A 23,628-nucleotide genomic window follows, 5' to 3' on the forward strand; every position below is an offset into this window, starting at 1 on the left:
TTGACCAATCACGCCGCTAATCTCGGGGGAGATACAAACAAACTTAGTTCGTTCCCGGGGTAAATTTCAGACACCACCCTATAGTTTCGCATGATCTTACTTTAGTACTCTATAGTTTAAAGTGTATCAAGTTAGTGTGCTGTAATTTTATTTTTATTTTTTTCGTCAGCTTCTTCTTTAATATTTCGCTAAATTATATACAAAAAATTTTAGATACCCCATCCAGGTTTATCGAATATTCATTTTAGTACCTTTTAGTTTTAACTTTGTCACTGGTTTAACGAAAAAAATTAGTAGAATCGATAATAAAAAGATAAAAATAAAACTATAGAACTCTAAATTAAGATATTTTAAAGTACATGGTACTTAAATGAGAAAGTGTGAAATCACAGAAAGAGTATTTGAAGTTTTTCCAAAAGAAAAAGAAAAATTTGAGTGAGGAGCTGCCCAACAAGGACGGAAAGCTCCTCAGATGTTGCCACATTGTTCAAGTCGGACGCATTTTAAATAAACAGCTTAGGAAGACGGGCAATACAGTCCAATCTACTTAGGTACCGTTTAGTTGAATATAATTGCAACTGTACTGTAGTTATAATTACATATAAATACACATTTAGTATTTNCGATTGAAATACACGACAACATCTGTACTCTACAGAGCTCCTAGCGAAGTTTTGGCCTTCTTCTTGCCTACTTTGGAAACTCAGGAAAAAATTTGCAACAATTAATCACCGCTATCTACTACAATAATCGGTTGGCATCTTAATCGCGCTCTTATTACAATTTGTATAAAAATTAATTCTTTTCTCGTACTTTTTTATTTAATAGTGTATTCTGAACCGTTATTCCAAACGAAATCTTACGAAGGTTAAGAAATGAGAACTTTCTGCAACGTCAAATTTCTGCGACGAATCAAATATAGAAAATTTTAATTTCTAATCCATATTTTTGAAAATCTCAAAAAATACTGTGAATAAAAGATATCATAAGAAAACAAAAAAGAGAGAGAGAGAAGGAAAGAAAGCAATGTTTGCCTAATATTCAGTAACCGACAGTAACATGGACCAGCCAAATAGAAGTTAATTAAAGAAAAAGCTTGCATTGATTAATCCTTAATTTATTCTCCAAAGCATGCTCCATTATGACCAATTATTATAACTATGGAAAAACTTCAAAAATCATCCCGTGGTTTCACACTTTCTTACTTTAGTACCCTATAGTTTAAAGTGTATTAATTTAGTGTCATCTGGTTTCATTTTTATCTTTTTATTATCGATTCCACTAATTTTTCTCGTTTAAATCAGTAACAAAATTAAAACTAAAGGGTGCTAAAGTGAATATTCGATAAATCTAGATGGAGTATCTGAAATTTTTTATATATAATTTAACGAAATATCAGCAGAGAAGCTGACGAAAAGATAAAAATGAAATCTCAGTACACTAACTTGATACACTTTAAACCACAGATTACTAAAGTGAAATAGTGTGAAACCACATGAATGGTATCTGAAGTTTACCCTGTAAGGCTATAACTATTATGACCTTTTCCTTTCCATATCATCATAGTTGCAATTGAAAACTTTTTTCTTTTTTTTTTAACAATAAAATATGGGGCACTAATCTATACTTTGATACAAAGACTTAAATACAAGTTGGGAAAAAAAAACAAACATATCCCACAACAAATATGAAAAAAATAGAAAAAAAAAATCAAAAATAAGAAAGGAAAAAGCTAATACATAACAGTTAATCAAAATAAAATGAAGTGAACGATTTTCATGTGAGTTTCCATCTAATCAAATTATATCAGTTAAGGAAACGATTTTGATGTCAATTCATAATGGTTCCCAACCTACACAACTAAATACAATTTTCAAGCTCTAACCTAAACCCTAACACACAAAAAAAAAAAGAAGAAGAAGAAGAAGAAAAATCTCAGCTTCTTTACCTTGAAGTCATTCTAAATTTGGGCTAATCTTGTTTGTTACAAAAGTGTGGCAACTTTCTGAACTATGCACCATTTTGAGTCGGCTATTTAATTTTTCAAAATTTTAATTTTACTATCAATCTTTTTAATTTGCTCGATTTGAATCAGCCAATGACTTTTTGACTGAAAAACTTGAATTATTTTTATAGGTTAGTTAGCATCATATAATTTAGGCAACTATAAATTCGTTAAAATAAACAATTAGCTTAAATTTTAAAGTCAAAGTGCCATTGTCCGATTTAAATAAAATAAGGTGAAAGGTTGGATAGTACAATTAAAATTTTAAAAAATTAGATAGTCGACTCAAAATAGTTCATAGTTCATGTAAGTTTTATACGTTTTTATCGCAAGTTAATTGTCGCAAAGTAGGTCTAAAGCTTGAGTTTGATTGGGCTTGGGTTACCTAATACTATTGGACATAAAAGGAATTAAAACGAAAGCATATAAAGATATAATTCTTTATTTAAATATTCTAAATTATTCTAACGAAAAGTCGAAATTATTTAAATAGTTATACTTTAAAAAGTATTTAATATTTAAATAAAATAAAAAAGAAAGGTATCTATTGAAATTCCAATAAGATTCCCCAAGCTGAATATATCTATGAGCATGCAAATCAAGTCCAAACCTATTATTCTTAATTTCTTATTGAATATAACATATAAGATCAGTATTAATATACTGTTCTCTATTAGTTTAATTTTTAGGACATAAATAGTCGGAGCAATAAATTCTGAGTTCGAGTTTCACGTGCTCTTAGTCTCATTTAGTTTCCTTCTACTTAATTCACATTCACATGATCTTAGAATATATCTTAAGCTTTTAGAAATAAATGATTCACTTACACTAATTCTACTAGACTCCTAGTTTAATTAAACTTTCTCCTCTTTAATTCAAGTTTAATTAAATCTCTCTTTCTTCCTATCTCACTCTTTTGAGAAATTATGAAAAGCTCAAAACAAAGTCAGAGAAATTAAGAAAGATCAAACTCAAAGAGGCATCCCCAAGAAAGAAAGAAACCAAGTAATCTTTTCACACTTTTGAGGTTACAATTGATCATAACTCCACAGGATCATTAATAAGCAGTTAATTTGGAACAGCTTGTGACATGCACTTTTTCAGATCCTCATGATCAAAACACTTGTCCTACTAATTGTCAATGATCAGGAGATGGATCATGAGAACAGCAGCATCAGAAGTGCTTTGGCAAAAATCTAGCAAAGAAAGGAGCAGCACAGGAAATCCATGAGACTAGAACTGCAATCATAACAGCAAGAACAACTGCAAAAAAAAGAAAAAAAAAAGATATACCAACAAAGATTAAGAAGTGTATAAATATATATATATATATATATATATATATATATATATAAAAGAGAGGAGTGAACAACACTATGTACTTACCATTCATTGATTGCTCTATCTTGAAGATCATCTGAGCTTGACATTGCTTGGGAAGAGGGTGGATCCATTCTCTCTCTCTCTCTCTCTCTCTCTCTCTCTCTCTCTCTCTTTCTTATCTTGGTATATTGTCTTTTGTGGGTTCCAAGAAGGGAGAAAAGAAGAGTGGGGGAGAAAAAGAAGAGAAAGGATAGGATGAGTGACCACTTTAGTAGCACATGGGACCTTCTCACATCTTAAGTGGGGAAGGTTAATTCCTTGTGCAATATATTGTGCCCACATGTATGGGTGTGACATATGAACTGAGCTCTTATATTTGCAAAAGCATCAAATTATTGGCGCTTATAAATTTTCAGTTTTTGAATTAAAAAATATACGGTTAGGATGATAGTGATATTTTAGGATTGAATGGATCGTTGATTTAATAGTATGATTTATTAACAGTTAGAAATAGCCAAAAGAGTGGATCAAACACAAAACGCTTAAGCACTAAGTGCTTGCATACTTTTAAAAACATCGTAGTAGCAGGACTCTTGACATATTANCATTATGTAGAATTAGTGACTCACTAATTGAAATCTCAAGATTAATTTACTGAGATTGAGATTAATCAGTTTCCTTTCTTTTGGGATTCTTTTTCTTTCGCTTCTATAAATAGGAGGTAAATAGTAGGCAAATATGAGGAAATGAAAATACTTTTTAACCTTAATTTGTTTGAAGCAGTTATATTTTATTGGCTCATCTCCTTACCAGTGTTATTATAATCTACATAGTTTGTTACACCAACTGTTCAAGTAAAATATTTTATATCAAAAATAGCACTACTACGAGTCCATCATAACTGCGTAAAGAGCTCTCATTGGTTTGTTTTTTAAATCCAAAAAGAAATTTATTATCGAAAATCCCAAAGCAATTCGCTTTACAAAATCATACAAATTTTGGTCGGTAAGCATGTGAAAGGAGAAAAAATATATATATATTTCCACTAATTAATGTTGTGTGAGGATCCCATTGGCTCCCCAAGCCTACAAATTAAGCATCATGCAACCACCTCATTGGAAAAATATAGAAGGTGATAATAATAAACAATCAATTATCCATATCATGTACATATCTTTGACTTTTCCTTTTGTTATATATATATATATATATTCAATTTTTTTTTCATATATACTAAACTTATAGATCACATGAGATACAGTTAAGTGTCGGTTATTCATGTGGACGTTGTAGGTAGTTGCTGAATATTTGACGCCGTTAAGGGTCGGTCATATATATTACAAGTGACACAAAATTAATAAACTGAGACGTGCATGTTACGATGTCCATATGTGGACCAATTAGTTAGAGTTCAAATGTTACTGTTCAGTGTCGGTCACACATGTAGACACATTTGACTCTAAATTAATTAATTGAGTCGTACCTGGGCCCGAGTTACAATACATGGTACAACTTAGATATATATGTGGGCCAACATATATCGACTACTATATAACGTGTATTTTTGAGACAAGTGTCGCTCGCTTAACATTCCGAGGATTTTGCACCGACCAAATTTAATATGTAGGACGCGTGGGGGTTTGAATTTGAAAATTTTGAGCTTCTCTTTTCCTAATTTTGAGAACTCATTCCGTGGTCGGTGTCATTTGCGTCAAACTTTATCCACAAAGAAAACAATATATATAGCAATGTGACAACAAGGCAACGAGTTTCGTCTTAAATGAAGGGTGCAATAATAAATTATTCTGTAAAAATTTTATTCTGATCGTTCATCCCACTTTGAATGAATTTTGGATAACTGGATCGGAACTTTAAGTATATTATCAGAGTACGATAGAATGAAATAGTGATACACACCGAGCAACTATACTAGGCTTGGAGAGTCTATCCTGCTAGTTCTTATCACATCTTATATTTTCCGCGGAAACATCTGACTTACTTTGTCGATGAAGACGATAAATAGAGATGATAAGTTGAATTGAGATAAGATGCGTCGCCCACACAGGATGTGTTGGACCTATAAGCTAGGTCTAAGCTTAATTACTTTTCTTAAAAGGGTTTGAATCTAAAACACAACAATTCCAACCCCTTTAACAAAGGATTAAAGCTAGTTTTGCAGCTCTCTTGCAGTTCAGTTCATTTTGGTTTAGGTTTTGTTTGAGCTTACAGAAAGAATGCTTTACATACGATTAGCAATTAATTCGATGAAAAAATATTCAGCTTGTTTCTGTAAAATGTATAATTAATGTTGTATTCGATTACAATAAAATTTCTATGATCACAATGGCGCTGTGTCTTAGCCTCTGAAACTCTCTGAATCCTTTTTGTTATGCGTGGGAATTAGATAGTGTAGCAGGTGGGTGATGAGTAGTCAAAGTGCATGTTGGAGTTGGTATGTTTCATTCAAAGCAAAACAACTGTATTATCCCCTTAATTTAAGTTAATAAAAGAGCAAATTAACCAACTCCTTTTATTTTTTTCTTTTATTTTTTTTTGGTTTCAGTGCATTTTTACTTAAGATGATCAATACACACGAGACAAGTTCAATAATCTCTTTGTATTAGATATACTGCCGATTCCAAATTAACACCTCTTTAAATCATTGGTTTCTCAGAAAAGTGTAGAAATTATCTTTTTAAAAATAATAAAAATCACCATCTTCTATAATTTTAACTTTTTATACAAAAATTTTAAAATAAAAATACTATTTTTTGATAAAATATGACAAAAAAAAATGGACTAAACGGATAGAGAATAATTTTTTTCAGTCTAAAAACTATTTCCTAGAATATTTTTTGGGATAAAGAATAATTTTTTGAATCTTCTAGCTCTTTTCAATAGGAAATGTTAATTATATATCTTCATTGTGAGAAATGAAATATAAAGAATCAGATGCATGTTATATGTTAATACTATTGGTCTAAGTAGCTAGGTTAGAATACATGGGAGATGATCAAAAATTGATTGGATCTTAATTAATTACTAGTCTATAGAACCCTTATCCACATTTGAGATATCTAAGTGGCTTGTTAATTAATTTGTGTACTTTAGCAGGTGCATGCATGGGACTATATGTTAAACATCATATCATCAGATAAATCTAATAGCATATATAAGTCGATGAGATTTGAGTTAAAAGAACTCTCTTAATTTTACCCAAAAGATCATCGATATAATATATACATTCTGAAAAAGTAATATTGAATGCAATAACAAAATGCTAAATAGAAATGCAATATTAGAAAATGGCTAATGCGAGAATCAAATTTGTAGCCTGTTAGTTCGGAGGGTTCTAATGATTATGTAAAACCGACTTAAAATTAACCAACTTAATTAATTAATCATATCATCACTCGTATCCAAACTCATCAAACTAAGTGAAATTGATGCAAATTTGATAATTTCATCTATATTTTCTTCTAGAACTCGGCTTATAATTAACTTTGATTGATTCCTCCATATCTCAACCTCACATTGGATTCCTTTTCTTTTTTTTTTCTTTTTTTTTTTTGTGGTTGGCATTAATTGAGATTCCTTTTCTCATGCAACTTCAAATCCACATTGTGTTCTAGTTACTTCCTTTTTCTTTTTTCAGAATATTTTGCATCTTTTTTTTTTTTTCCTTTTTGTTGTACCTCGATCCTCCTCTTTTTTTGTAACTCATTTTTCAGCCTTAATTTCAGCTCCAGCTGTTACTTAATACTTTTTGTTACTTTCCAATTTACACAGCACTCGGCCCGTTATAGCCGCACACATCGCAATCTTCTTCTAGCACAGTTTAGAAGATCCCAGGATCCCTCTAGCTAGAAAATAACTAGTCGGATACGGGACGTGAGTAGAGAATGGACTGAGTTTTGCAGCTTTTAGTGTCTTGATTTTGAGTGAAGAGCTCAAGTATCAATTTTCTATAGTTTTTTTATTTTAGTTTCTATTTGTCTTTCTTATTTTGGTTGCCTTCTATGTTTTCCGAGGCCGCGTTGCCTCAAGCTCTGTAGCTAAATTCATCTGCTAAATGAATGAAGCGGGTAAGGTGCTATCTTTTTCTCTCTAAAAAAAAAAAAGAAGAAAATAACTCTCCATCACTAACTACGTACGTACCAACTTAATTACTATATTTTTATATATATGGACCATAAAAACTGATGATAGAAAAATATTTTATTTACTTTTACAAGTAGTACTACATATAACAGGAATTTAATAAAGAAGCGTTTTTTATATAAATACTTTTGTGTGGCTCATTTTTCGCCTAATAATATTAATTAGGTGACTCTAAATATATACCGGACGAATCCTTAATCTGCTTGTTATATATTTCACACAATATGCATGTTATATGTCTGAATGTGACATTAGTATGTCGATCGGTGATTCTTTGGGAGCCACTCATATTGTAAAAGATATGCAAAATATATACGTATATACCACTGATCACTTAAGCACTGTTTTGCGAAGTGATAATGCATGATTATCTAGCTATACTATATTAGTAAATTTGTAATAAATTTACTTATTAATATTGAACTTAATTAGTTATGTAAAAAAGAGGCATGGTATATGTATATTTATTTATAAAATAATCTTATTCTCCTAAAAAAAGGACAAAAGAGCAGTAATCTTTGAATTGAAAGGGTGTAAAATTTACGTACAGATAGTATATATTATTCAAAACTTTTTTCATATATATATATATATATATGGACCACGTAAATTAATAAGAGTTTTAGTTACATATGGGTGTGACCATGCAACATGGCGCGATCTCATATGCACTACGTTCCGTGCATGCTACTACTTCTTTGCTGCTTCTCTGATCCTCCTTATCGATGGATCCCCCCAAAGGTGAGAATGATATGATAATAATAGTATATTAAAAAGAAATAAAGTTGCGATTCCGAAAAGCACTTATTCTGATCACCACCCTTCGAAGCCGAAGAGTCTAGCTACGTTGTTGCCGTGTGGCTCGGAATCACTTTGATGACAAGGATATGCATGCATGCATATATCTCTGCTCTTTTTGGTAAAACGAACCCTCAAGTTTAAAAAAAAAAAAAATTTCTTGATTTTTATTATTAAGAAATACTTTAAAATTTTTATAAAGTTTTTAATATAATGCAGCACGACATGATCCATCTATCGCTACCATATAAAATATAGATTAATTTGGTCGTAATGCATTATTTATATTAAAACTTCACTATTACTCAAATTATTATTCCATGTACATGAGTGTATGTATTTTTCACATCTGAATTCGTAACTATTCGTCTGTATATAAAACGGAGCTTAATTGCTCATTCAACTAATGAGCTTTTTTTGCCTTAAAAATGCAAGCTAGTGAACTAACTACATCTATACATGTTCACAAATAATTTAGAGAGATCTTGAGCCACTAAAATTTTGGTGGCTCATGCCTCATTAATTGCAACTTAATTTGGTAGCTAGCTAGTAGATTATGTCATCTATGATTAGAACTTGTAGTTCCACAATTAACCATATATATGATATGATTCTCCCTCTTTCTCTCTTTGTGGACCTAATTAATTTATTTGATCTTATAACTCTTGCATCACTATTATTACGATTTTGCATAAAAAGACACTATATATCCTCCAGTACTGCATAAGTAACATTATTATTGTCATCTAAATTGACCGCCGCCTCCGAAAAATTCTTTCCGACAGGGATCGAAATTCGAAGCGAATAATAAATCTGAGCTTTGAGGTTTTGCGGCTAGAATGAAATTACAAGTCGAGTCGAGTTAGCTGGAATGTTATCCGAATGGAAATAACTTCTTCAACATTTTAAATGCTGATGGTTGATTATACATTATTTATAATTAGGCGACAACTCGCGAATTAATTGATTTATGCAGCTATATCTGATATGATTATAACCTCTACATATATATATATATATATATTGAGGGATAATTTTGGGGTTCATTTCTAAGACACGTCGAGCTTTTATTTCTCTCAGTTAAATGATTTTGATCGCGAAAGAGCGAAAAGGGAATTTACCTAGCTAACAAATTGCAAATTGATGTAATAAGTGTAACGCACACAGTAGGCCCAATATTTATATATATGCTTCCTACAGATATATAGTTTTATGCACGGGCTAAACATTTGAGCTTGGTATGAAACTTCAAAGTAATTTTTAGATGCTTAATTAAACAATTAATTTACTCTTAATTGTGGGCCTGGGTCTAGTTTGTCAAATTAATCATGGGCCCAAAATGTTAAGTTCCACTACTTTTGAATGAGATGGGAGTATTTCTATTGGTGTGGTTTCATATATGTATGAAACCTAAAATTTGATGAGTTTAAATTTAAGTTGTTCAATTGGGAGATATGGGAAGTCGAATTTTGAAACCAAATTGGCGACTTAAGTTGAATAAAACAATGATAAGAGAAGTTATTTTCGAGAATCTGATCAGCCACGTTAGTGGTTGACCAGTTAGCAATATATTGTTCATTCTATTCAATTCTCCAGTAATCACGGCCAATTGTTTTTTTTAGATAGTAGTTTTTTAAATTCGAGGAAAATTAGAGTTCACTATTAATTGCTGATAATTTTACAAAGTGGTGGTCCACAGGTGATGTGGTGCACCTGGTCTAGGCAAATCATTTCGGTTTTGAGCTATACCCTCACTAAAACTGGGGGCCCACATGACTCGACATTCGGCCCATTTAAAGGAAGCCCATGGCCAGTATGAGTACATTATTGGGCCAAATTTGAGCAGCCCTTGAAAAATGCGAGTCTTTATAATGTTAATTGGTCCCAGAATATTCAACGATCGGCTTTGTCGGCCCGACCAGTACAAAGATTTGGCATGGGCTGTTCCGTCTAAGGACGGAGCTTCTGCTTCGATACGCCCTGAATAGGATGATAAGTAGGAACCAAAGTATATATAAAAAATAACCCGTCTTGAATCCACACCGATCTACCATATAAATAGAGTGGGAGGCAGGAGATTCATTTTTTTTCTTAAACCGTCTCGATCCCTGAAAAATCAGCAAAAAATTTGCTCCAACTCCAATCCACCCAGAATGAAGTGGTAGGTGAGGGCTAAAAATAGAAATAAAATTAGCCCAAATCAAATCCGTCCTGACTCAACAAAAAACAAAGCGGGAGGTGGGGAACCCTCACGCACCTATATCCGTCTTGTTTGCATCCCTAGGACTCCCATCTGCCATTCATCGCGGGAAGGACACAAATCTCAAAGCCATGTGAACAGTGGATCCAATGGCTACTATCGGTCGTTTTGTATTATTTTCTTAAGGCATAACAGATGATTAACTACGTTAAAATGCACTAATGCTCTGTTTATCTTACTATTTTCCTAAAAATCGTGCCGCAGAGATTACATTAATTTTTAATTTCCGGAATTGCTTGTGAAAATTGTGAAATAATCACAACAAAAACTAGTTTATTGCTAAGAATGTCATAGTTAATTTATTGCTTGTTTAAACTAAATAACTGGACTTCTTACCGGTAAGAAACCAGATACGAATAAATGAGTGCATGAGCTCGAGTCGCAGCAACGGAGACTCAACTTATGAATTCAGAATACCAACCTTCGGATTCTTAAACAAAGGGGCAAAAAACCTTGTTTGTTGCGTGCAACCTTGATATGTTGTTCTATTTTTGAAATCGTCGTCTCTTTTAAATTTTTTTTTTTGAATTAATTGTTCTCATTGCAATTGTGAGCTTTTTAAGTAGTTAATTTGCCTCTTTCTCAAAGTTCGAAAAAAAGCCAAATTTGAACAATAGCTTCATGGAGGAATTTCATTTTTAAAACTAGTATATATGTGACAAGTGAGCTTAGACTTTTGCTTAGGCCTAGAATGAACCTTTTCCTAAGTTGAATTCCTCTTTTATGTTTTGCATGATAATTATGGCTTCTATACCTAAACTATAAGGTGGGGTTAACTAAGCCTCAAATAGTTAATATATATATATACAGTACTCCATTACAATCTCCATAAAATTAGGTAAAAAGTCGCGAAAAGTAATAGTACAATTTAAAGAAAAAAGAAAGAAAAAGAGAGAAAAAAAAAAAGATAATTAATTTATTAATTGCGAAGTAATCATACATTATAATTACTTTTTACTTGTCAATTGCACTCTAGTGCGGAAAGGAATTAAAGGGCTAAACCCACATGCCTCAAAATGTGGGATGTGTCTCCACTAAGAATCTTCTTTTTTTTTATGGATTAATTTATCTTATCTTAATACTCACTAAAATTAAACTAATGCAAACAAAATTATTTGAGCTAGGACAAAGTAATTTATTATTTGAAGTTCTAATAATTCATTTAGTTAATTTGGGCCATAGTAGGAGTGATGGAGGAGCCTTTAGATGATGGTGTGGAATTGATGATAAACACTTTGTTGTGATGCTTTAAAGCATGATTTTGTTGAGCATTTTTTTAGAACTTTTATTTTGTACCTTTTTTTGCGACTAGCAAGATACATTGTTACAACTTGCAAAGGTCGCAGGAAAAAAAATTTTTTTTTTTTTTGAGAACAAATAATTTCTTCTGCTTAACAGCTCAAAGAAAAAACAAAATTTGATCTACTGATTGTAGTTGAGTCGAGCAGATTGATGAGGAAGTGAACTTGGTAGCTTTTAAAGTTAAGGAGTATGTAACGTTTAAGTGTTTTTTTGAAAACACGTTGTTTCTTATCTTTTAACATAGCATAAATAAATAAATATATATATATATATATACATATATATATATATATAGAGAGAGAGAGAGAGAGAGANACATTTCAGAATTTGTGAATCAGCTTACAAGCTATGAAATTCCCTGAGGATTTATCGATTGGCTATTCTTAAGTAATGGTATTGTTCTGGCATGTTTTTGTGATTCTTATATGTTTAGTTAGAAGATAATGCTTTCCAATGGAATGGTTGCTAGATGAAAATTCAAAAGTTCTTTCCACAGACCAAAAGGATGGACAGTCTATAATGATAAAGAAGAGGAAAACGTGGTCTGGCAAAAATAGTAGGGCAGCCCTCCCCGTGATCGGAGCCTTCAGTGGGCCCACAACGCGCGAGCCGGCGCGATCGGGGGCGGCCGGGTGAGTGGGCGCAGGCGCGGGCTCGCGGGCTCGCGGGCGCGAGCATGCCCGGGTGGGCTCGCGGGCGCGAGCGCCGACCCCTTACTCTCCATCTCTTCTTCTTCTTTCTACCATCCTTTCATTCATTTATCTCTTTGACATTTTCGCAATTGTTTGGATTGATATACATTGTTCTTTCTTTCTGTACAGACATCGCATCCCACATAATATTAAATGAAGAATTGTTGAGATGATATGAAATGTGAGGCCTAAACAGTGATAGAGAATCATCCTGATTGTCGAGGCGAAGTAGCGGCAGCAGCGCAGCAAGCTCTAATGGAGAAATCCTTTTATTTTCTTAACTTTCGGTATGCATTATAAATATTTTTCTATTTCATATGAGCCAGAACATATTTTTAAATTACCAGAATTAGCATATTTGTAGCTACATTAGTTCAATTTCTATAACTGTAATAGTATGCAATTTAGCAGTAGTTGTAATCATCTAATGTTGTTATTATCGGTGAACCCTGCGGTATAGCAAATTTTTTTGGCCTTCATTACATTCACTGACGGATCCTTGCAAAACCGATGATGCATGTATTGCGTACTTAGACACTTCTTAAATTTGTAATTTTCCAGCTTGTTTGCCTGTAATTTTTTTGGTTTTATACAATAACCAATGAGGATCAATACTCACAATGTAAGGAATAAAGTGGGGGCCAACTTCACGTCTGATTCGATTTTCTACAAAAGGCAGATTCCCAGTAAGGTATCTGTTTTGGCTTTTTTTTAAGTTTGCATTTAGGATGTTTTGATTCTTTGAAAAAGTATGATGTGCATAGCTGATCTTAGTTCGATGCGTAATATTTTGTTCAGCATCAGTACCATAGGATATTGAAGCATCTTTTTGGAGCATGCTACTTTATTTTTCCTCTCTTTGTGCGATGTTAAGTGGAGCCATTCACATTTTAATCATTGCACGAAGGGATTAGAGATAGATGGGAGTCAAATCCTGAAATGATTTTAGATTGCTTTCTACAATTTTGGGGGTAATGAGGCTCATCTCATTTTCGAGCCCAAATCATGTCATTTTGGTATCCAATCATCTTCCCTTTTTTTTTGGCTGTTTAATGAATTAACTTTTGTTTGCTACTATTTTTATCTTATATGAATTCAAATTGGGTCATGATTATTGCATTCTATTGAATAGCTGAAATGCTTTCTGGAAAAGTAGAAACTCCAAAATGGAGTTTATACCTTTCGAGTTTCGTCTCAAACTGGAGGTTAATTGAAAAACTTGTGGGGCCTTTTAGATTAACTCTATTCGAACTGCACTTCTAAAGGAAACTGCTGCAGAGTCAAATAGGCCCTTCTAATGTTTATGGATGCTTCTTTTTAGTTGCGATCTTCATTGTTCCCTTTGTTCTTACATCAAATTGGATAGTTAAACCTTACAATTCAACTTGATTGACTGTGATCCAACAAGATCTGTATTATGTTCAGAATAATTCACTTAAGAATAATACACTTTAGAGAACAAGTGCTTACTGAACTGTTGTTACAGCATAGCAAAGATTTCATACATATACTGTGTAATAAATGCATTGAGGCAATACCATGGATTTACCTGATTTTAAACAAGCTTCAACTTAAGGTTCGCTTCGACAATATTCCCTTCCTGCACAATTTCCTTTAATGCTTCTGTTCTTTTGACTCTTAGTGATATATGTGAGCTACCATCTTCTGCATTGCCTTTTGGTGTTTGCTACATCTTTTAAAGTTGATTCATAGTAAATTATAATTTTGCCAAAATTTGGATATTTGAGAGGCTTTTTTTTATTTTTTTTGCTTAGTCTATAGGATTATGAAACAATGTTAGGTGTTATGGGTTTGACCCAGCATGAAACAAGCCCGCATTAGTTTTGAATTATAATGTTAATGGGCTTGGCCCAATCAATTTAAGTATGATCGTGGTGCAATTGGGCTTGATTCTGATCCATTAATGGTCCCTAAAGTATTGCATGAGTTTCGTTTTATTAAAAAATGGGAAATAATAATAATAATAATTAGGAATATAATTGCTAAAATTAAATGGTGATTTTTAATCTGCTTCTTTGTGTTTCTTATAAAAAATAATTTTATAATTTTCACAATGCCTTGAGTTTGTTAAGAAGAAGATATTATATATTAAATAAGAATTTGGATATTTGACAGGCTCTTTTTTTTTTTTACGGGTCAGATCATATAATAAGAAATAATCTAATTCTTCCATGTTGGATGACCTGTTTATAGGCCAGTTGTACTATTTAACTCCTGGATCCGGATTGGCCCTTCAATTCAGGCCTCAACATAGACCTACGCCCAGGAAGCTACAGGCCCTTCGGCTTCGAGTGCTTAGTAAGGCTTCGTTTGGGATTGCGGGGAGATTGTTAGAGTCGCTAGCTCTTCTTTCTGTTTTCACGAATCCTGTGAACGAAAGATGGCGGTTTGGCCCAGCATGAAACAAGCCCGGATTAGTTTTGAATTATAATGAATTATAATGAAACAAGCCCGGATTATTTAATTTGATTTGAATTATAACGATTAAAATGTATTCATGCCCATTAGAAAATGTAAAAACATATATACTTTTATCTTAAAATATTCGAAGAAATGTAATCTCAAAACTAATTTGTAGAATACATGTATCCTTTGGATTTCTGTACCAAAATCAAATCGCTGAAACCAAAAAAACTATGTTTGAATTTCTAAACATAAAAAAAGTTACATGGCAAAAAAGAGGTTACAATTTAACAATGAAACTAAGTATATCACAACTAAGAGAAACTACATGCATTCCATTACTAAAGTCGAACACTTAGAATACTATGAATAGTCACAATGTGAAAATTCCATTATTGTTTTAAAAATACAAAATTGTTTATGTTTTCTCAATTTTTATCCAATATTAATCCATCTTTATTATTTGAATTTTCAGGATGAACCAAAATGATAGGTTTTCTCGATTGAGTGATTCGAATCTATTCATCAGCTTTTTCGATGAAATGCTGATTGACTCTTATGCATCAATGGCGTCATGTGTATTAGGTTTTGATTGTTAAAGTATAAGAGGCTATGATGATAAAAATGTTTCTTCCTTGAACAATGCTGATTTTGGAAGCTTCCCTATTTAGTAAGGTTAATATAAATTCGAATCCCTCTCATTTTTTAGAATTTTGATATACAATATAAGAGTTTTATGGCAAGACAGCTTGGATAGCCTAAGGCAACCGTTGCAGCCATTTACTCTTAAAAGGTTTTGGGAAGGGAGGAGCCGATTTATGGGTATATATCATTGTGATTAAGTAAAAGTATATCTGAGCCTCTATCATTTACTCTATATAATTATTTACTGTCTGTTTTTTGTTTGTTTGACCAAAATAATTGTCTTTAGATATTTCGTTCATTCATCACACTTGCTTTGGTTAATTGTACGTTATTCTTTATTAGCACTATTGTTTATATTATATTTTGATACTTTACCCATCACAAAAAAGTGTTAATTTTTTAAAAAATCAAGCTCAGGGATTGTCGATTCAAACTTATTTTTGAAACTAAAAGAGCCCCCGACATAAGTGGAACATTGAAGAGAGCAACTATTATGCTTTTAGTTTGAAAGTGCAGTTTGACTTTTGCTTTTCTTTTTTTCGCTGGTAGATTTTGGTGAAGTTATGTGGTCTTTTTTCTCAAAGTGTGTGCTTTTCATTACCGAGCTTGCTATGCTGTTTTTAACCTCTTAGTTGCTTGGTAGTATAATTTCAATCTTTCAAGTATCAAGATGTAAGAATTGCTATACATGAGAGGATCTAGATGATTAGTTCTTCCTCCTGACGAAAAATAAGATAAAAAAGAAGTCAAGGTGAGGTGTCTAGGTTTAACAAATCTCTATATATTTCTATATTTAAAGACCAATCCACATAGAAGTCCATGGAATTTAGATAAGAAAAATTAAATTAAATTTATTTTGAAGTATTTTTTCAAATTAAATTGAAGTTCAACTAAATTTTATTTTTTTTTTATTGTTGGGTAAAAAAATTAGAAATTATTTTAATGTACTTACTTTTTTCCATGATTCTGTATATTACATAATGTTTATCTATCAACTTGCTCGGCGTCGAGGCTTTACCTTAATTTAGAAATACCAGAAGTTGTACAATTCGAGAGCAATCTGCGCAGGTAATAAATAGTATATTATTTCGCTTTAGTTGTTGCCCTAATATTCAGGGTACTATACTAACAATATGTTTGTCTCTAGAAAGCAAACATTGGTTGTACTGATTCAGCGTATTGAATCTGATGATAAACCACTTCTTTCACCGCTGGAACAAATGACGAAAAATCGTAAAACTATTGCTGAATTAATTAGTCCAAACCTACCTGAAGAGCAGGTAAGGATAAATGGTTTGATACTGTTATCAGTTATTAAATTGGTGCTATGTTTTATTATGTCACTTATTTGAATTTTCTTCCTTTTTACTTACGATATATAAATGTTTCTATATTATGTTTTATACTTAATTAATTTGTCCAAGCCTACTTGAAGAATAAGAAAAATAGATTGATACTGTTATCAATTATTAAATTCCTGCTATGTTTTCTTATGTTATTTTACTTTGCTTGCTATTTACTTTTGATATATAACCGTTACTGTGAAATTAATTCTTTCTTATTGTTCTAAAATGTTAGGGTGCTAAGTATACTTGCAAAGCCAAGTTAAACTGTTGATACAACATATGGTTGGTGGTACAAGGCATGTTATGATTTTAAAAATCTTATTCTACAAATATTACTTCTATTTTCTGCAAAAGAAGCTTCATTTATTGTAGCTTCCAGACATTGGTGTAAGAAGAAATATATAACGATTTATTTGGATTTTATACAGCTCTTACTGTTTTAAGTAAAATTTAGATCATATTCCATAGGTTGCTACTGAGGCCCTTGGAACTTTGAAGTCTATGCTTGGTCAATTTACTCGGAAAAACTTGGGTCTCCACTGTGAGAATACAGTAATCAATACCATGCAGAAAATTACCAGTTTACTTATGAGTTATTGAATAGACATTATTCTAAAGCAAAAAAAATGGACAATATTCTAAAGCTAGATTGTTTGCTTTCTATATTTTGCAGATCCAAAGCAATTGCAACCCTAAAGAGTTTGTGTTTTTTGGGTATCTTTAGGGGTGATTTAGAAAGGTAGACAAACAAACACATAATTGAAAGAAAAAAAAAAAAAGCCAAACAATTCATAATTTGTTGCGATTTGTATCTATGGTTCTAATTATTTGTTTTGAAACACTTTCCCTGTTTTCATCAATTTGTCTCTTGGAATTTGAATAATAAAATGATGTCGCCTGGTTCGAACCAACCCTTTTAGAATTGCTATTGTTGCATTTTACTGTGCATATTGTTCGCTATAAAATATTTTTTATTTATTTAATCTATTTATGAGTTAGATTACCTTACAATTTTGTCATTATGTTTCTTATCAAATAAAACAATTGTATTGATTATTTTAACAGCTCTTCTTTTACTACTTCGCCTTCGATACCGCACTCTTTGAGGGATTTACGGTTCAACACCATCCCCTCCAACCTGTCGTCGAGCTCACCCTTTTCTTTTTGGGCGCCCTTTCTAAATCCCTCACCTAGCAGCTTCTGCTCTGAATCCTATGTACACACTCCAAGGTAATCACTCATTCATTTCTCTATCGATCTTTGTTTAGATCTACAATATGATGCATTTGAGCCAATTGATATTTTAGAGAGTCAGTTCTTTGGTATATATATATATATATATACACACACACATGTCCGGATTTCTCATAAAACTATAGTCGTAAAGTTAATGGGTACGATTAACGGTTTATGATTATTACTTTTATTTCAAATGATACAATTTAAAATTATTTGATATCTATATTAAAAAGTATATTCTATGTTATCTCTTCATAAATCATATGATGTGTAGTATACACCATTAACGTTTGCTGTATGATTGAACTTGAACTCCAATAATTCGAATTGAGTTGCAACTCCAACTATCATTTTGTCCTGATTTTTTTACTATTTTAAATGATGCCTTTTTTGTTTGCCCAAAAACATGCAAAAGCCACTAATTGCGTCATGATTTCTACAATAATTTCTTCGGTGTGTTTGGGAAACAGAAACCTTTTAGCGTTTATGATATTATAACAAGTTGGAATGTACTAGGACCTAAATAAACCAGTATCCGAAACTTCTTTCATCAATTTTGAACTAACTAAAAGGCGGGCCTGTGGTTATAAGTAGTTCTTTTGTTTGACCAAATTATTTTGGTGTCAATAATAAGTGGCAGTTTTTATAGATTTGAATAATGATAAAAAGTTTGTTTTGTTAAGACGCTTATTATTTTCAATTTTATTGACAACCATCCAACTCTTCTTTGGGTTTTTCTGCGGCTTTAAATTGGATGCAAAATAATAAGACCTACAAGATCGCGCTGAGCCTGATTCCTGGCTCATCTTAACAATCATCTTATCGTACCTTACAATACATGGAGGGAAAAAAAAAAGTCCTGTTTGATTGTGACAGACAAGCAATCTCCATTGGTTTTTCTGTTCTTTTGATTTTATTAAAAAAAAAAAGGGGTTGTTTTTTTTACCCTGTCGCAGTTTACTTGCTTAATTTAAGTTTCTTTTCTCTGCATTATAAGAAGTTTTTAGAATTTTTAATATATATTTTCTGTATCATAAATGCATACTTTTACTCTTTTCTCCATTGACATGCTTTTCTCCTTCATTGCCCTCTAATGTTCTTGATGCCAAATTGCTTAAACAGCACGAGGGAAAATAGTTCCGAGTCTCTTGAAATAAAAGAAAATAGCATACTGCATATGCTCTTCTTCTTCACCCAGCCACAAGTCATGCTTTAAGTTTTGCTTCTTTCCTTTATTTGTACCGTAAATATAGGATTTGACTCTTAGTTCATTTTTCATACTGCAAGATATTGCTGGTGTTACTTTTCTTATATCTTCTCACAGTTGTGTTTGGAACAGAGCATGTAATTATTTTCTTTTTTCGCCTTTACTCATAGTGGGAGGGTTAGCAATTTTCACCTAAAGCCTACTGACCTCCCTCTGCTTTGCTGAAGCAAGCTTATGTGTATCATCTGCGCAACAGGGTCCTTCATCTTCAGGATTTGTGAATGAGGTACCAATTTACATTCTATTTTGTATTTTGTGGACATTACATTCTATTTTGTAGTTTAATTGCTGTATATACTTTTAAATTCATGGAATTTTAAACAAAAAAGTTTAGCTGTTGCATAATCTACGCATACAAGTAGGTAAGAAAACGAAAGATCTATTGAAATGAGCAAATTATAGTCTGTATAAATACAATGTGCATAATCGAATTGCTTTTCTCTCCTATACAAATACTCAACAGTTCAATTTAGTGGCTTTGGGGGAGGAGGGGAAGATGGTGGCTGCTTCTTTAGACATTGCATACAAATAATTCAAACATAGATGCTTAATACAAACAGCTTAGTGATTTACTCCATTTTTTGTCTACAGTTCTTCTCAGTTTTTTTTTTCTTAGGTGTCCTGTCTAAGGTCTTCTCATTTCTGTTGCTGATCTGTTCGGAATTAGAGATCAATAATGCATTTGTTGGATTGAGCAGCCTGTGTTATATTTATTGTGTAGTCTTCAGACATTGCTTAATACACCCAACTTAGTGATTTACTTTAATTTTTTTTCTATGGTTCTTCTCAGTTTTACATTTTCTTTCCTAAGTATCCTATCTAAGGTCTTCTCATTTCTGAATTTTGCTTATCTGTTGTAAAACTATCCTAAATTAAGATAGGTTTGAATTCCTGAGTGTATATATATAAATTGTTCTATATACCATGTGAAATTAAATTTGCCTCTGCTTAGCCTTTTATTGTTATGTATATATAAAAGTATCTATATACTATATGCCGGTTTTGCTATTTTTGACCTTGGAGCATTTTTGGCTGGAGAATTTTGAGCATATTCTTTGTTTCCGTAAGAGTAGTCGAATGAAAATGTGATAATTAGTGCCCAACCTTTGGATGGCCTATTATGTAGGCAACCAGTTGCGTTGTTTTCTTGAAAAGTTGGACCATTTTTTGTGTTGATTACTGATTACTGATTAAATCTGAGCCTTATACATCTTATTCTCTTTTTTATTTCGATTAGTTTTACGTGAATTTCATGACATAGGGAGATAGGATTATATAAAGTTAGATTTCAAAGCAGTTTTCATCTTTAGTGCCATCAGCTTTTCGCTGCAACAATTTGCCTCTACATATTCGTTGTTATATATATTAAAAAGGATCTACATATCCTATGAATTGGGCTACTTCCTCTCTTTTTATATTGAGCACCTGTTATTCGTATTAACTCAAGTTGGGTACTTTCTTTTGGGAATCCAAAGCAGTTTTGTGCCTTCTTTTAACTTGGAACAATTTAAGCTACCTTTGAATGACCTACCATGTAGGCGACCGGTTGGTGACATTTTTTATACATATGTTTTGTAGGCTTTCGATTTTGTTTTTCTTTTTTATTGCGCTATAATGATTTTGCTCCTCCTATCATGCGATTGCAGCATTAATTCTATATTTGCTTGATTTTGTAAAGGCAGCGGTGTGAAATAATAATAATTAATGTGCTATCTTTGGAAGGTCTACTATATAGGTAACCAGTAGAATGAACAAATTAATGATTAAAGAGGGTAGCGATACAAGATCAGAGATGATAAAGAAGGAAATGGAGAAAAGAATGAAAGCACTCTGAGAAGAGATGGGGATAGGAACAAAGAGGGGAAAGAAATTCGAAAAACTGCTTAGAAAAGTTGAAAAAAGCTTTGAGTCACTTACAAGAACAATTGACGATATTGTTTTTCTTGGTCCTGAAGATAGAGAATTTTCAGCTGGAACATTTTCAGCCTTCATTGCTGATAAAATCTGAGCCCTTTATATTTCTTATTCTCCTTTTAGTTCGAATCATTACTTTCCTATATCTCTAGCTTTTCTATGTATATTTGGCTCAATTCACGTGGATTCAATTTTATGTTGTATATAATCTTACGATTTTTGCTCCGGTTTTATACGATAAGCAGTGATGAAAAAAAAGTACTTCCTTCAAATGGTTGGCTTCCTTTTCCTCCTCGCATTTTTAATTCTCCAAAAAGAATGATTGAGTGCTGGGATGTCTTTGCAAATTGGATGGCCCTTTGGCAACGATTGCATGCAAACAATTCGCTGGTACATTGCAAATTTGATGGCCGATGGGCAACCATTGCATACAAGTAATGCGGTGGTGCGAGGGGGGGAAGATGGTGGCTGCTTTTTTAGGCAAAATTATCTGAGCTTATCCATTATTTATATTAACAAAAAAAAAATCGTGACTACATGTGTTTTGCATTACAGAGAATGATGGTTTTTTTTCCTCACCAATTTTTGGGGCTTAAACTTCTTCATTGCATATTGTAGCATGATATAGTGCATGGTTTTATAGGAAAGGGTATCCGAATTTATTGTTTATTTTATTAAACTTTCTTATTTGTGAATTTTGCTTATCTGTTGTAAAACTATGCTAGATTAAAATACGTCAAAATTGAAGATTAACTTGGAAAATTTTATTGGCTTTCATTACTTGCCGTCATAATTTATCATGGTTCTTTTTGTGAATTTTACTTGCCGTCATAATTTATTATGTTTTCTTTTGTGATTTTTTTTTTCTTCACGAATAATGTTCTTTTTCTATATAACATCTTAAAAATGACAGTTTTCTAGAATTGAATGATCCATTTAATAGTCTTTGAAAATGACTTTGGGTTTTTTTTTGCCCTTCATACACTTCTTAAATTTCTAATTTTCCAACTGGCTCCCTGTAGTTTTAAAAAAAATTAAAAACCAAACTTAAATTTTAGTTTTATGATTTGTTTACAAATTGGGGCGCTCTTTGACAGCAAATGTGTACAAAGAATTCCTAAGTATTTTGTTGCTACATGTATGTTTGGCTCTGTTCAGGTTGATTGGATGCATAGGATGCATTTCTATACTTAATACACCCAACTTAGTGATTGATTTCATTTGCTGTCTATGGTTCTTTACAGTTTTCCAAATTTTTTCCTAAGCCTTCTATATAAGGTCTTAGAAAGGAAAAAAAATACTAATGCTGCCCTCTCCGCAATCCTGCACGCGGTCCGCAGGCTGGGCACCTCATGGTGGACCGGCTGAGGGAGCCTGCAGGAGAGGGGTTAGTGGACCCCTCTCTCCCTCTTTGTTGATCGATTATTATTATATATATATATGTATATGTATATATCTCTTGGAATTTTTATATTGTTTGTTTAGATTTTCTTTTGAATGTTAAATTTGATTTTTTTAATATATAATAATATATATATATATATAATACCATTTAGGATAAATTTTAAGTTAAACTGATATTAATGACCACAATAATTTACTACTGTATTATCTTTCCGCCATATCAAACTTATTAATCAGGAACCCTTATAGGTTCAAAACATTAATATTTAAAAATATTAATGCATAATAGAAAAAAAAAAAAGAGTTTCCTATGCTTATGAGTATTTTTTAGCCTTCCTTTTTAGTTTTTTTATGAAGACTGCTTAAATTTTTTCTATTTTTTTTCCGAGACATTATGTTAGAATTAAGAAGAATAACATAATATATTAAAGGGGAGAATAAGTCTTTGTTTCCTTCTTTATTTTCAAATATAATTTTTAATACCCAAGAACAGTAATTCTCGAATTTCTGAAATAAACAAGCATATCCTGGTATAAATTTGTAACTGTTGTTTCATTATTTTTTCTGAAACAAGTTTCTTCTCAAGTGGGAACAAAAATTAATTAAAAGAACAGTAATTCTCAAATTTCTGAAATAAACAAGCATATCCTGGTATAAATTTGTAACTGTTATTTCATCATTTTTTCTGAAACAAGTTTCTTCTCAAGTGAGAATAAAAATTAATTAAAATATAAATTTAACTTTAATTATGGTATTAAATTAAATTATTAATTAATCTATTAATATATTTAAATCATTATATATTTCTTGAATAATAAAGTAATTATTATTTATAATTGATTATCTAA

At 31.8% G+C, this 23,628-nt stretch overlaps 2 long non-coding RNA genes across 2 annotated transcripts; one reads left to right on the forward strand and one right to left on the reverse strand.

Moving 5' to 3' along the window:
• Nucleotides 1-2,993: 2,993 nt before the first annotated feature.
• Nucleotides 2,994-3,655, reverse strand: LOC109705868. The gene is made up of 2 exons (XR_002214946.1): nucleotides 3,392-3,655; nucleotides 2,994-3,201 (listed from the first exon to the last, which is right to left on the reverse strand). It is a non-coding gene; the product is annotated as an uncharacterized LOC109705868 (long non-coding RNA).
• Nucleotides 3,656-12,834: 9,179 nt separating this feature from the next.
• On the forward strand, nucleotides 12,835-21,932 carry LOC109705865. Its single transcript, XR_002214944.1, has 5 exons — nucleotides 12,835-16,678; nucleotides 16,758-16,890; nucleotides 18,022-18,186; nucleotides 19,573-19,688; nucleotides 21,185-21,932. It is a non-coding gene; the product is annotated as an uncharacterized LOC109705865 (long non-coding RNA).
• Nucleotides 21,933-23,628: the final 1,696 nt, after the last annotated feature.

Source organism: Ananas comosus, unplaced genomic scaffold (assembly GCF_001540865.1).
Source record: "Ananas comosus cultivar F153 unplaced genomic scaffold, ASM154086v1, whole genome shotgun sequence".
Taxonomy (NCBI): domain Eukaryota; kingdom Viridiplantae; phylum Streptophyta; class Magnoliopsida; order Poales; family Bromeliaceae; genus Ananas; species Ananas comosus.